The 15163-nt window shown below is 42.4% G+C and overlaps 1 protein-coding gene across 5 annotated transcripts in view; it reads left to right on the top strand.

Annotated features, from left to right (window-relative positions):
- LOC309697016 (extracellular sulfatase Sulf-2-like) overlaps positions 1-15163 on the top strand; it is a gene marked incomplete at its 3' end in the record, with an annotated part of 118699 nt that overhangs the window by 31457 nt on the left and 72079 nt on the right. For all 5 annotated transcript variants that reach the window (XM_082518630.1, XM_082518628.1, XM_082518625.1 and 2 more), the window contains exon 3: positions 7271-7328. The remainder of the gene's footprint in view (positions 1-7270; positions 7329-15163) is intronic.

Below are 15163 nucleotides of genomic sequence, written 5' to 3'. Positions count from 1 at the left end.
TAAAATGTTTAGTTTTAGTGATCGAATGACAAAAATCAAGCAATAGTTCACTGACACCTTCCTTTAAATCCTTTAAATATTGATTTAAAACAAACTATGATTATTGTTTCTTCAGAAATTAGGCAGAATATCAGTCTCAGAGATTTGGGTGTCATGTTTCTGGCTTATAAAAGAAGACGTTTTTATACAGTCAAACTTTTAACTAATGTCACGAGTTCGAAAATGTTGAGCAATGAAACAAACCAACAGAGGCCCAGGAGATGCAATCAAACGATGAGTTTATTAAAACACACGCAGGAGTCTGCAGCATCACATCAGCACACGTCTCCTGCTAAGAACACACTTGAAAATGATTTTATAACATCAGGGTTTACGCCCCTTCTTGCGTCGATTACAGATCAAATACATCGATTACAGTAAATTGTACATCCTAAATGGCTAAAAACAGACACAGAAGTTCCTCTTTCTATAACACCTTCCATACATGGCAATAGATTTCAAGCCTAGATGGTCTCTGAGGGCTTGTCCTTTTCTTAACTGGTCTTCTGTCATCTGTTACTAAGCAAACTGAAATGCAGTTAGAAGCTAAATGAATTTCGGGCCTCCTGCCTGGCAGGCTTCTGGATTATATGTGTGTTGTAAGCGTGTATGCTGTTCATCCTTCTGTGCTCCAAGTCACCTACACAATAGATTGTGACGACATAGCGCTTCACAAAGCTTAAAACCTTCTTTAATAGACTGAGCATCAACTCTGAATGAGCACAAACATGCAATGTGTATAAAATAATCATAGCTGCACCTGGAATAAAAAGGTTAACGTGGTGGCTATAGCTTTAATAAACATCTTTAATGCAATATCAAGGCTGTAGGGTATATTATTAATGCAATTAATAGTGCAGGTTATATTGTAGCAGTAAAATAATTTCTGTATCTCCACACTAACTTCATGTTTTATGTTGTATTCTATTGCTTTACATCGCTATAGTATGTTTTATTTCTAACATTTTATTTCGAAGCACTGGGTCATTATCTGTGAATTACTTAGTCACTATACAAAAAGAAAAGGAATAAGACTTCTCAGAATGTTAATTTAAAAGCTTTAGAGTAATTTTAATATTTTCCTCATTTCTTTTTCTCCTGATAATGCACCTTAACAAATGTAAGTAGAGGAATCTTCTATTATATATGTTTTGGACATCGTTGGCTTTAGGTCTGGTAAATAGTGCACATTCATACACTGCTCACATATTTTGTGCTCTAAGAACAAACCAAAACCAGCGAGTGATGTCACAGTGATTGTGTCCATCTTTTATATACAGTCTGTGGATATATCCTGGTTTTAATGCCTCTGACAGCTTGTCATAAAATACAATGTGATTAACGTGGTTTTGTTTTAGAGCAGCGGTCCCCAACCCCCGGGCCTCGGACCGGTCCGTGAGTCGTTTGGTACCGGGCCGCGAGAGTTGAGGCTCAGGTGTGAAATGTATGGTTTTCAGGGTTTTTATCGGTTTTCAGCGTTAACTCTGTTTTCACGTGTTATGGTAAAAGTGGTAAATGGCCTGCATTTGTATAGCGCTTTACACTACATCCAGTCATCCAGCCACTGGTGATGGCAGCTACATTGTAGCCACAGCCGCCCTGGGGCGCACTGACAGAGGCGTCACTGGCGCCACCGGGCCCTCTGACCACCACCAGTAGGCAAACACGGGGTTAGTATGTTGCCCAAGGATATTTGGCATGCAGCCAGGAGGCAGCCTGGGATCGAACCACCGACCTTCTGATTAGTGGCCGACCTGCTCTGCCACCTGAGCTACAGCTACCCCGACGAATAAATAACGAATAAATCTTCTTTTTTCGGTACCGGTACTAGTTTTATTTTGTTGTATTTATCCGCGACACCTTAAAGGCCGGTCCGTGAAAATATTGTCGGGCATAAACCGGTCCGTGGCGCAAAAAAGGTTGGAGACCGCTGTTTTAGAGGACTGAGGGACCTCCAGGGTCAAGAGGGTTGCTTTTTCTTTTTGTAAAGAGTCACACGGTGTGCTCGGGTGCTTGAAAATCTCTTCATCTTCACCAAAGCCCTCTGTTGGTTTGAGCTCAGTCTAAATGTGTTTGTGGTTTTCCGTTTGAACCCTGAAAGAAAAATGAAACTTCCACTCGCCAAGCTAATTTGCTTCATAATGACTCTGCCGGGGATGCAGTTTCAACAAAGAAAAGTGGCCTTTCGCAGAAAAACACAAAGCATCTACATGGGGACCGAGCCCCCTCCCGGTGCCCCCCGTTGATCCCAGCCAGGTTGTTTTGCAGCTGAGCTCTAATGAAACTCTGAGTCTATTTTGGTTTGTGCGACATGCAAACATTCGGGTGCCTCGGGCTGCACGCTGATCACAGTTCACAGGTTTTAAACAAGCGAGAACACGAAGACGACAAGTGTTTCCTGTCATCGGAGATTTACGCATCTGAGAGTGGAAACAGGATCAAACAATCAAATGTGTCTGTGCAGACAAACGAGCTGAAAGCACACGAAAGGATCCCAGACCGGCCCCGTCTCTCAAAGTGATCGACACGAAAGCTCGTGAAGTTTCATTTGAGGTCACGCAGGTTACACTTTCTTTGAAACTACTGATTATGTGTCAAATTCAGAACTATTGCTGCAATATGACCCAAATAATACTTTTTATTCTGTATTTAATGAGATTACAGTCGTATCGCTGTGAGATCTGGCTGTTACAATAAGGGAAAAGTTAATGGAGTTATCAGTCATCGCTGTACTTGAAAGGAGAGATGCTGGCCCAGCCAGATTTATTGTAATAAAATGTGTGGACAGCAACATGAGCCCACAGTTTTATGTCTCTATTGTTTTATAGTTTAGAAAATGATTTGCCAAAGATGAGTGCTTCCAGTTTTCTGCAGACTGCACGACCTGACTGTGGAAGTCGGTTTCTGCCACCGAAATATGAAGTCGATAATAGTTTTGTGTTATTTTCTCACAAGCTGGAGTCAATAAGTGGAGATAATAACCTGTTAAGTTTTGAATCATGATGATCTCTGTCAGTGCCTGCACAAAAATCTCAACTGTAGCTCAACACAACACAACCAAGTCCAGCACAATGAAAACACTGACCCCGGGTTTAAAGAGGACCAGAATGATCCAGAACAGAGTCAACGACTAATTAAATCTGACGGGTACTTCAATACAAAAACACACACAGAGTTCATTTTTCATGATCTGCAGCCTCACAAACAGCTGATGTCATGGAGGTATAAAGTCAGAGCAACAACGTTACTCTTACTGCGCATTTTTAATTTCTTTATTACTCCTTTATCATCCAACCAGAGTCAGAGAGGAGTCTACCCCACCCACCACAGGGCGAGAGGCGGGGTACACCCAGGACAGGTCACCACTGAAGTACCATAAAATCAAATCAAATGAAAGCATCCTTACAATAACTCTGCAGTGCTGTTTGAAGTACTTTTACGTTGCGCCATTGCTGCACTTCAAACTTGTCCTCAGAGCAAACATCAAATTCTCTTTCAAACTCTGAGGCTGTGGAAGTCTCCTGCATACTCGTAGAATAAGACGCCAACCAGAGTGCTGCTGTGCATGTGGTCAGCACTGACATGGACTTCAGATAGGGTTGCCAACTCCCTGAAAAATAAATAAGGGACACCTCGTGGCCAGGGCCGGGCGACCCAGTTGTCTTCACCCTTCCCAGTGTGGTGAATTTTCTAGCTCTTTTTTTGTGTGTGAAATTATTTTTTTTAACCCTTTGACTTGAATTTGATTTAAGTAGATGCATATTCTATTCTTTGTGATATGAACACATGTGAAACAAATGATCATTTAGCCATTTATTTTTAGCTCAAAATGACAACATTAACACAGTAAAACAGGTCTCCTTCTTAAACAGAAGCCTGTCATGCTTAACTTTTGAGAATATAAGTAAATCTTTCTTTAAAAGAACTCTGTCCTGCTTAACTTAAAATAATAGAAAGCAATAGAACGAAAAATATTCTTGTAACAGTGCACATTTAGTGCATTTAGTACAATCGGCTTCAGCTGAGGTATTATTTCAGCTTTTCTAAAGCTAATCAGCTGCTCCTGTTTGTAAACCCGCTTGCTCCCATGATTACGCATCTTAACTCATCATCATTATTCATCTATGTATTACTTTTATTTATTAGTCATCTATTTGTTGTAATCATCTATCCTTGCAGTTGTTTATTACACAAAATAAATTATATTATCACACTTCTGGCCACATAGCGCTGATATTCACTGCACATGCCCATATTAACTTTTTCCAGCCAGGTGTTTTCCTTTTCCCATTCTTCCCTTTCTCTGAGGGGAACAAACATTGCTGCTCTAACGCTGGGCTTACACTGTGCGGTTTTAGGCCCATTTTGAGCCGATTTTTGAGTGATTGGACCGATTTTGGCCTTCATCGTGCATCGTGTAGTATACGTGGGGTAACGAGAAGTGATTAACACCTCACGACCAGCTCCCGATCATCAATCGCTCGTGAGCCGCTCACACTGCTCGCGCGCAAACACGTAAGCGCCGTGAAAAAGACGGAGCAGCACGGCTGTGCAGCCTGTGATCTGGACACAAGCGATGGAGGCACAACTTGTAGAACTTTGAAAAGCTCATCCGAGCCTTTTCGATGTGGACTCACAAAATTATCACGACCACAACAACCGTGAAAACAGTTGGATCGACACTGCTGCTTAATCACAGCTGCCTGATCATGTTTTTCATTAGCAATTTAGCAAAGTTGATGGTGGTGGTGTGTCTGTGTGAGTGAAAGACTGAGAGAGCGAGCGACAGATTTTCTGTTATAACCTTCATTTTATGGAGGCACAGTGTGAGCACTCAGGTCGCATCAGAGCATCGGGCGGTATAGTGTGAGACCTGCATCGTGACCTACCAACTTCTAACCCCTGCGAGTCAATCGTGCAGTTTGAGCAGGAGCTGAATAACGTGACTGAAAAAATCGCACAGTGTCTGCCCAGCTTTAGGTGTACTGTCGTCCGAGACTTGCACCGCAGTGACGGCGTTTGTTTCCCTGTTGGCCATGCTTCTTGTTGTGGTCATCTGTTGTCTTCCGGTATTTTCTCCGCAAGCGACCTTTCCTCGACCAATGAGATGAGCGGTAATCTGAATTGTCATACTCGAATTGTCATAAGTGTGCTGTCAGCTCATTGGTCACAAAGCAGGAGAGGGGCTGGGAATTATGTTTTCAAACAAAGTGTTAATTCCATAAACATTTATAGACTACTTTTGATTCTCACTGTATTACGGGACAAAGTGCGTCCCTTATTAGCTCAATACGGGACGTGTACTTTTGTTTCTAAATACGGGACGATTCCGTATTTTAAGGGACGGTTGGCAACCCTAACTTCAGATGTAGAATATTTTCACTCCCTCACCTTCCCCAGACAGTTCTAACGTTACGCTCTTTAAACGCCATCAGACTTTGGCAGGACGGAGTCTGGAGGCTGCCTCATGGAAGAGAGGAGCTCTGCCTGTTTGGCTACATCCACACGTACACGGGTGTTTTTGAAAACACGGAGTTTCCGTTTTTGTTTTTTGTTTTGTTTTTTTAAATCCCGTCCACACGTGCAGTTTTGAAAAATATCTCCGTCCACATGTTAACGCCAAAAACAAAGTCAAACACTGTCGAGAACATGCCAAATCCTAACTGTGTAGAAAGGTTGGCCAATCAGAAGTCTCGAATCCTGGGAGGGAAAGACTAAACAGGGTTTTGTGCCGCTGAAAAGGTTAAATACTAATGAAAAAGTTGTTGTGTTTTTCTGGGATGGCAGCTCATTTTGTGTTACTTTTCCGATGCCTTCATCGTTTCAAATGTTAATAACTAAAAACAGTATTTTGGCTGGTGTAGACTCACAACTTAGGAATCAATAAAACACATATAGCATGCATAAATTTAATTTTCTAAAATTTAATTTATTCAAAACCGACGACGCCGTTGGCAGATAGATTAGCAGCAGCAGTATTTTGTCTCCATTGTAGAAATTCATCTCATGTAACCAACAACGTGGCCCAAAACGTGACATCAGAAAAGGCGTACACCTTTGATGTGGCGTGACTAAATCTCCTTTTTCTTCGTACACACGTAAACGCAAAAAAGACGTTTTCAAAAATCTCAGTTTTCAGTGAAAACGGCGTTTACCTGTGGACGAAAGGCGCAAACGCTCAGAAAAATCTGCGTTTTAAAAAATCCCGGTGTACGTGTGGGCGTGGCCTTACTCAGCTTTGATGCTGCTCATGTGTTCACTGAATAAAATTAAGTAACCGATCAAGGCAGCAGTGGAAGAGCAACCCTTACATTCGGTTTCTTGTATTTAAAAAATGCTCAGTTATAGCGAACGTTTAAACAGATGATCTTTGTAGGTGGGATAAACCTGTCTCCTCCCAGCAAGAAGGTCCTGGGTTTGAATCCATGTCTGCATAGATTCTCTCCTGGTGGCCTGACATCCTCCCACAGTTTAACTGCTTCTTGCCTAATAACACACACACACAGTCCTGTTTTTATATCTCCGTGGGGACATCTAATTGATGTAATGCTTTACCTAACACCTAACCCTAAAAACTGACTGCCTGACCCTAACCCTCAGCCCTAAACCCAACCATAACCTAATTGTACCCCTGACACTAAAACACCATGTTGTCTCAAAAACGCCTTCACACTCTTGGGGACGCTCGTTTTGTCCACACGAGTAGAGTCACATTCCAATTTCTGTAAACATGCTGCAAACACGACCCTGAACTGAAAAGATGGATGCATGTGTAAAATCCACATTGCTGCTGACTTGTTCACAGCAGGACTTTGTTTAGCTTCTGTACCAGTATTCCTGAATTGGCTTCTCCAAACCGGCAGCCTGCTGTTACCATCAGCTGTGGGAAATCTACAAACTCATTACAAAATATCCAAACTAAGACTTGTTTATCTGTTTAATCTTCACGATTTCTTCATCTTTTATTCGTAATCTGTTTTTCCCTTGCTTGTAAAAATCAAGCCTGTGCACACTTACGGTTCATTTTTGACGTTACGTACAATCAGCATGCACAAGATGTCTCGCAGGCATTTAGAAAATGTCCTCCTTGATAACTGTCTGCTGGAATGAGCACCGGCGCCTCTGGGGACTGCTGGCAGGACTTTCAAACACATCAGTGATGTTTCCCGTGATGGCGTCACGTCGTTTGTTTGCGTGTGTTTAATCTAATGTGTGTGTCTGTTTGTTTCAGGTCCCTGCTGAGCCCAGCGCTGTCAAACACTTGCCACACTCTACAGCATCAGAACAAGGTAACACGCGCACATACACATACACATTGTGCGCCTTCACCAGCCTTTCACACGGGCCAAACTAAATGAGTAACTGTAACCAGAACCCTCAAACGGTCCTTTGAAGCTCCGCCCCAAAGTGAGTGAGGACCGAAAACGTCCTCACGTCCAAGGTTGGTCCTCACAAAGACATATGTGCCGCTGTGCAGTCAGACGCACTCAGGACCAATTAGTTCTTGGTGTGTGATGAATTCGTCACCGTGTGCCTCCTGCGGCCAGGCTGCTACAGCTGGTCATCACGAGAACCAACAAATAACTGAGCCGTGCGTGTTTCTCATCTGTAACCATGGTTACATTTGGGTGCATTTTATTTGAAAAAGCTTTTACGTGGCCGGCGGCGTTGTGATGCGCTGTTGTGTGCCGGCGACGTGCGAGTCTCTGGATATTTCAGTGCTCTGCTGGTTTTCATGTTTTAATACGTCTGTCAGAGCAGCCAGAGGTCAAAAGGTCAAGCCGCGCTGCAGCTAACCCGCTAACTGATTAGTTCAGCCCGCTGCTGGCAACAAGGCTGACTGCGGGAGACACACACACACACACACACACACACACACACGCTCTGCCAAATGATGCCAGAGGCCCAGTAGGCTGCAGCATGCCATTACTCTCTCTCGGTGGATCTTGTTTCTGAGGCGCCTCAGTGGCTCCGTCCCTGCAAAGCTGGAAACACTCCCATTCTTCTTCTTTACCTTCCTCTGCTCCCAAAGTTGTTTTTTTTAATGTTTCTGCTGTTTTATCAAAGCTATATTATCCATCTTTAGTGCAAAACTCAAATCTTTATTAGCATGTATAGAGATGCCCTGAAGCCGGCACTCTCTGTTTTCATACGAGCGTCTTAAAACGTTGGAAGAAGCAGGTCTGGGCATTTGCCAGAGTTTTTCTTGCTGGCAGGAAGCTCACAGCAGGAGATGGTCTGCGACAAACGTGGTCTCACTACTGGAAGTACTCCATCTGGTTTGGGCAAGAGAGCCTCGCTGCCTAAGATGTCATGATTAGCTGGAGAGAGGAATCAAGTGAAGGCGTAAAGCAGGTTAAACAGCAGAAAGCAAACCTGTTGTTGGAAGATTAAAAAAAAAATCTCAAAATTAAAGCAAAACTGAAATTTAAAAAAAGGTTCACAACATGAAAAACAAGTGAATTATTCAAAAAGTTTGCAGAGTTAGACGTTAAAGACGTCAGCCCGATGTTTGGATCACATATCAGTCCACCGAAGCTGGACCGGATAGTTGACGTAGCGGCAACGTAACGTGCTGCTGACACGGCAAGTGAAGTTTATGCAGATAGCAAATAGGCCCCCCCCCCCCCCCCCCCCCCCCGAAAAGTAGGAAAAAGGACAGATAAGATAACTTTATTGTCATTGCACAGTCATACATAGCACAACAGTACAATGAAACTGGAAAACTGTCCCACATCGGCACTACCTGCAACACAACACAGTAACTTAACTTAAGTAAAGAAGAATAAGTATGTTTATTGCAGCTTGTTATAAATGTAAATATTAATATTGTTCTTGTTGTTACACCCCAAACAAGTCCAGGGAGGCCAATCAGGTCAGCTGTTAGCACTGATTAGGGCTGACAGAAATAATAGGAAAAATAATAAATAATTAGTTACAACAAAAGTAACGACAGTTACAATGATAATGATGGTGAACCCATCGGACCTAAGGATGGGTATCGTCACTGATTTCTAGAATCGTTTCGATTCGATTTGAATCGGGGAAATTTTTGCCTCAGACAGTCAGAAATATTATAATTCTGATCATGCATCAGTACATTTCCATATTTTTATATTTATAAAAAGAAAGCTGACACTTGTGAGACTTTATCAACGGTGTAAACATCACAGCAGAGGCCTTTGTGTCAAAGTAGCTGAGGATGAAACAGAAAAACATGAAGGAGATTTTCCTGGCCTGAGATTTTATACAAATATTCTGCAGTCGATCAAAAACGAAGGAAAACCATTAATCAACACATGAACATTATCTGATGCTGCTGAGGTGAAGCAGAGCAAAGTTACAGAGGTTTGATTACAGACACAGCTGAGAGTTTTGCAATTTTGCACAACTGTAAAAATTTTAATTTTGTTCAGTATTGAACGGCAGAAATTAGGTTTTCTTTTTGGAAGTAAGTAAAAGGAAAAAAACAGCGGCCGACAGGCTGTAAACAGCAGTAGACTTGTGCACAACAAACAAACGAATAATGAAGAAAACAGACTTTTAGACGGGAAACTGTCCTTGAAGTACAGAGAGAGAGAGAGAGCTGTGCATGAAGTGTGATTTTATCCTGGTGGAAGCAAAACAGCAAAAGTCAGAGTGAATTCATGACGATGTTTATGTGAAGCGCAGTTTGGATCTTCTTTTGCTGCCGGTTCAGTCAATATTGTTTGGAGAGAGATAAAACCTGCAGCTTTTGAATCTAGAGCAAAAAGGGCGTGAACACAAAGTAGTGATGTGCGATACCACTGATTTCCTTTCCGATCCAATACCAAGTAAAATTCAGGGTGGTATATCGACGATACTGATCCAATACCGATACTTTGTACAAAATCTTTAATCTTTTATTGTATCTCAAATTATAGCATCATAATGATTACAGGACATCAGGTTACTTGTTCTTATCACTTAATAATGCAGAGTTCATCATATAGAAATTTAAAAAAAAATGAAGTTGTGCACTATTTGAGCATGTTGCCTGCCTGCAGCACTAAAGGACTCCGTGGAAGACGTCTGTCTCGCCCTAGCAGCACCTGTCCCTGTCCACTACTCCTCTTCAGTTCGCCTCAACATACGCTCGTTATATTCTGTGATATGGTTTACTCTGAGGTGTTTGACAAGGTCAGTGGTGTTGCCACAACACCTCACTGTCTTACCACATGTATCGCAAACCACGTCTTGGCTGTTTGTGGATGCAAAATACGTGAGCACATGACTCCAATTACACTCAGCTATTGTTGTGAGTGTGCACGCAAAGGGGCTGCGACACAGTTATACAGCTGTATTTCACACATGACTATGGAAGGCGGAAGAGGAAGTAGTTCCTTCCAATGTAGACAATCCGAATGTTATAGTTTCTTTCCACTGTGTTAATGATAAACTACAATTTAACCCAAAATTATTAAAATATCGATATTTTAATGTGAGAATCGATTCTAGAACATAAATGACTGGTATCGGAAGAATCGATATTTCAGGATCGATCCGCACATCACTGACACAAAGCTCGACTCGCCGAAACATCAGAATCAGCGAGCTGTCGGCTTTCAGCCCCGACCGCGTCCGTGCCGTCGGTGAGAAAGGCGACATTTCATTGATCCTGATGCGTCGGCGGGTCAAGCTTTGTGTTTACGTCTTTGTGCAGAATCCGTGTTCCTGCTCTCAGTTACTGCTTTAGCTGTTTGATGGTTGTTGAAATTTTGTGAGCTTTAACCTGAGATTCTGGCATTTCTGGCAAAATAAATTTATATTAAAAAATTCAGGATTTTAATGAACTGATATCACGTTATCCAAGTCAGAATCGATTTTAATCAATAAATTGATCATCAAAACCCAGCCCTAATCAGACCCACCAGGTGTGTATCCATGAAACATGTCAGACATTACAACCAAATGATTTATAAGCAATGAGTAATGATCCTAACTGAGTTAGCCGCCCTGTTTAAACTGAGCCTGACACTTGCTTAGACATAAAGAACTATTCCCAAATCATCCCCACAGTGAGGGATGGAGATTATTGATTGGTAGACTGGTATCGGATCACTGCTTCATACTGGATGATACTCAAGCCACGCCGCGGGTATCAGGTCAAACCAGAAAAAGATGAATGAGGAACATTTTAACTTTTGCAGTGTCACCGTGGGCTTCAAACTGGAGGAGAAGGTAAACATCAGAGAGCCTGGAGCAGAATAAAAATGGCAGAACATCACTGGAGGTCGACGCGTGGTCAGGGCGACCCTCCAGAGGCATTTACAGCTCCTTTAAAACAGTTTGGGCGATCCTCGTGTCAACTATAAATACTGTGTCACTGTACCCAGGCTCCTGACTCTCCAGACGAAGCTGAACTTTTTCACATTAAAACACGTTTCTAATTAAAAGCCATGCAGATGTCAGCAGTTAATGAATCTCTGCACTGTCTGAGCCTTTCAGCTTCACTCTAAATCATCCATTTCTCATTACTTCAGTTCATCTTTAGTTGTTGTAACTCATCATAATTAGGACTTGATCAAAGAAAGCACTGATTGACTGTCACTGGTCCAAAATACAAGTTCAGATCTTTAAGTTGAACAAATTCTCGTATCTCTCCATTGATTTGTACTCGTTTCAACAATTAAAAATCCTTTTATCTGAACCTGGATGAATGTAAATTATATTTCTGACATACTAAAATATACAGGAGATGACTCAGCGTCATGCCCTTTGCTGTCATGTGCCTGAACTGTGATTAACAACCCTGCAACAAGGTTTGAAATTTTTTTCGTTGTTTGTTTATTCTTTCCTCCATTAGTCTGTTGTCCTGACGTGATCGTGAGAAAACCAAATATTGTGCTGATTGCTGAACTCTGCTCACCGTGAGCTGCACAACAGAAGAGCAAACACGACTATCATTTACTGGGATCCGTTTGCAATTTGTATTTCTGTGTTGAGTTCAGTTTCCTCGTCCCCTGAAAGCAGACTCGCCATCTGCCTCAATCGGATGTGATGAGCTCAGTGTGCTTTCCAACTGCGGAGGGTGGGGGGAGCTTTCAGACCAATCATCATCTCCTGTTTGTCAAAAACACAGAGCACTTCTGAAGCTTTCATTTCTGATGATATGCCTCTTTGTGACGTGAAAGGGGGGAAAGGGGACCTGGTAGTAATAGGATGGATTTGTAGGACATCTGTTTGGACGGGTTTCATCTGAGGCAACAATAATCAGAACAAATGACATATTTGAGTCCATTTCGTGACGTTATCACTTCAGTTTTTGGTTTTGTTTGTTTGTTTGAAGTCTGTATCGAAGGATCCATCACATCCCTGCAGCATGCAGATCATTAGCGCCTCAACATTCAGTCGCCTTTGTTGAGAAGATTGTAAATCTTGCTAACAAAGACTTTAATAGGTCTCAACAAACACTGTTTGGATCATTTTGGAGGACAAATCGTGCGTTGAGGTTCCTCTATGTTAGCAAGTTTGGACTTTCAGGGACGGCTGATTGACATCGCTGTGAAGTAAAGGAGTCCACTGGATGCAAAAGTCAAGACTGAAGAAGAACATGTTGAAAAAGTCAACACAGTAATAGTTTTATTTCATTTATATAATTATTGTGTGCTAAAGTTTGTATTGGAACTGGAGGAGTAGGAGGAAAGATGGGGTAGAAGGGGAGTTGTGTGGAGCAGCGGCTGTCCAGAGCTGCACGAGGACACCACCCTAAAGGGGGGATCTGCCAGAAATTGCAAAAACCAAAACAAAGCATATTTTGATTTTTGTGGCACGTCGACTGCTCTCTTATTTCTGCGGTGTAGTAATTCACATTTGTACAGCAGTGTGACCGAATGATGCATTTCGAAGAGTTTTCGGGAAACGATCGAGCCCTGCGGCGGGGCGAATGAAAGCCTTGTGGTTCTAATTCGGATGTATTTTTCCAACACTCCTCATATTGTGAGGATATAATAAACACGTGTGCCTCGTAGGAACACTGGTGTGGCTCTAGATGTATTTCTCACTGACTGCTTGGCTGTATGGCCCCCTCACTGTGGTGTTACAGCAGGGATTTATAACGTTATTTTCTCACATGCCGGCGGGGATCAGCTTCTGTAAGCAGGCAGAATCCGATGGAGGGACCTGGTACTGGCCTGTCATGCTTTTCTATTTGCTTTAATGAGCTCACAAAGGATGGATGGATAGATAGATCGTGTCTGCAGCTGCTCTTTAAGTCTACATCTCAGTGTAGCCCATAATAATCAGCATCAGCCTGGTTACCATGACAACAGCAATCAAATTGTGGAGTGAGAGATTTTTTCTCCTCCTCTCTCTCTCCTGTGTCCTTTTTTCACTTTGGCGTTTTTTTCTCCTGCAAACTCACCATCATCTGTTTTGCAGGACTGAATTTGAATCTGAAAGCTCTTTTGTTGTTTGTCTGAAAGGAGACAAACACACAAACAGCCCAACGTATACACACACACACACAGTGTCGAGTCGATCAGCCAAGTCAGTGCTGCAGAAACTGTGAAGCTTACACAACTCTTGCCGTGCGCAGGAGAACAAACGAGTTTCTGAACTGAGTGTCGATTTAAATGAGTGAGGCTTGTAACAGTTTGTGCCGAGGAACATAAATTCACTGCTTTAACTATTAGAAGAGCAGGACCTTGATAGCTGGTAGGGAGGTCGTTAAGTAGAGTCTTAAGGTCTTGGTGTGTGTGGGCTTTATACCGCACAGTTAGTCATTTTCCTTTAGTGGCACTTATTAAATATCTTTTATTCCTTAATTAAGGTCTGCCTAATGTGGACTGAGTTCTGCATTCTTAAGTGATGTCTTGCTAATAACTAATTCTCCAGCAGTTTGACACTTATTAACCTACACAGGTTCATTATTTTAAAGTTGTCTCCTGTTCACACTTCTTAAATCCATTATAGCACAAAATGACAGCAATTAACTGCCTGTATTCTTAAGTGAAGAGTGAGAAACTGAAGGTCTGCAGAGAAACACTTTGCTTTTCCCCCCACTCGATAATAGCTCAGGTATCTGTCATTGATGAGCCATTTCATTTTCAAACGTCACTATGGAAACATTTTATTTTAAGTGTCATGGCGTTCCAGCTTTTGGTGTGATCACATGGATTTTCATCCATTAAACTGCGTTTTTTCCACAGAGTAATTCACTCCAGCAGAAAAAGGAGCAGTCATGTTTAAAAGTCCAGTCCTTTCCTTTCCAGTCACCTTTCTCGCTCACTATGTATTAACAGACCTCTCTGCATTGAATCATATCTGTTATTAACCTCTGTCTCTCTTCCACAGCATGTCTTTATCCTGTCTTCCTTCTCTCACCCCAACCGGTCGCGGCAGATGGCCCCGCCCCTCCCTGAGCCTGGTTCTGCCGGAGGTTTCTTCCTGTTAAAAGGGAGTTTTTCCTTCCCACTGTCGCCAAAGTGCTTGCTCATAGGGGGTCATATGATTGTTGGGTTTTTCTCTGTATCTATGAAGTGCCTTGAGGCGACTTATGTTGTGATTTGGCGCTACATAAATAAAATTGAATTGAATTGAAAAGTCTGAATTTAAACTGAGCCCCTAATGGACGATGTTAAACACCTGCTGAACAAATACACTGTGCGTCTATGTGTTCGAGGCGTCTGTAGCTCAGGAGGTCAAGCAGGGCACCTACTAATCAGGAAGTTGGTGGTTCAATCCCCGTCTGCTCCAGTCTGCACTCCTGGGCAAGATACTAACCCCGAGTTGCTTTCCGATGCATCCGCCAGTGTAGGAGCCATTTTTGGGTTGATACCTTATGTAAGCTGCTATAGGTCACCTTTTGAGTTTTTCTGCATGGTATGTTTATGTGAAGGCATTTAAGGTAGACACACGTAATTAGTGGAAGGTGTGTTGTTGATCAGAAGGAGGCAAACAGTTTGCTGCGCTGCTTTGTTAAATCGTGGAAATAAAGAATTTAAAGGACAAGATGAGTAAGGCTGGAGTTATTGGACTGTATCAACTTTAATAAGTTAATTCATGCAAGTGACATCACGTCACCTTCGCCAACGAACACCTCAGTGGCTTCAAGCGAAGGCTTAGCCTCTACAGTCGGAGTATGAATGTGTGTGATTGTTAG

This window comes from Aulonocara stuartgranti, assembly GCF_965226115.1.
Source record: "Aulonocara stuartgranti genome assembly, chromosome: 20".
In the NCBI taxonomy this organism is placed as follows: Eukaryota; Metazoa; Chordata; class Actinopteri; order Cichliformes; family Cichlidae; genus Aulonocara; species Aulonocara stuartgranti.
This window is presented reverse-complemented; position numbering and strand designations above follow the sequence as displayed.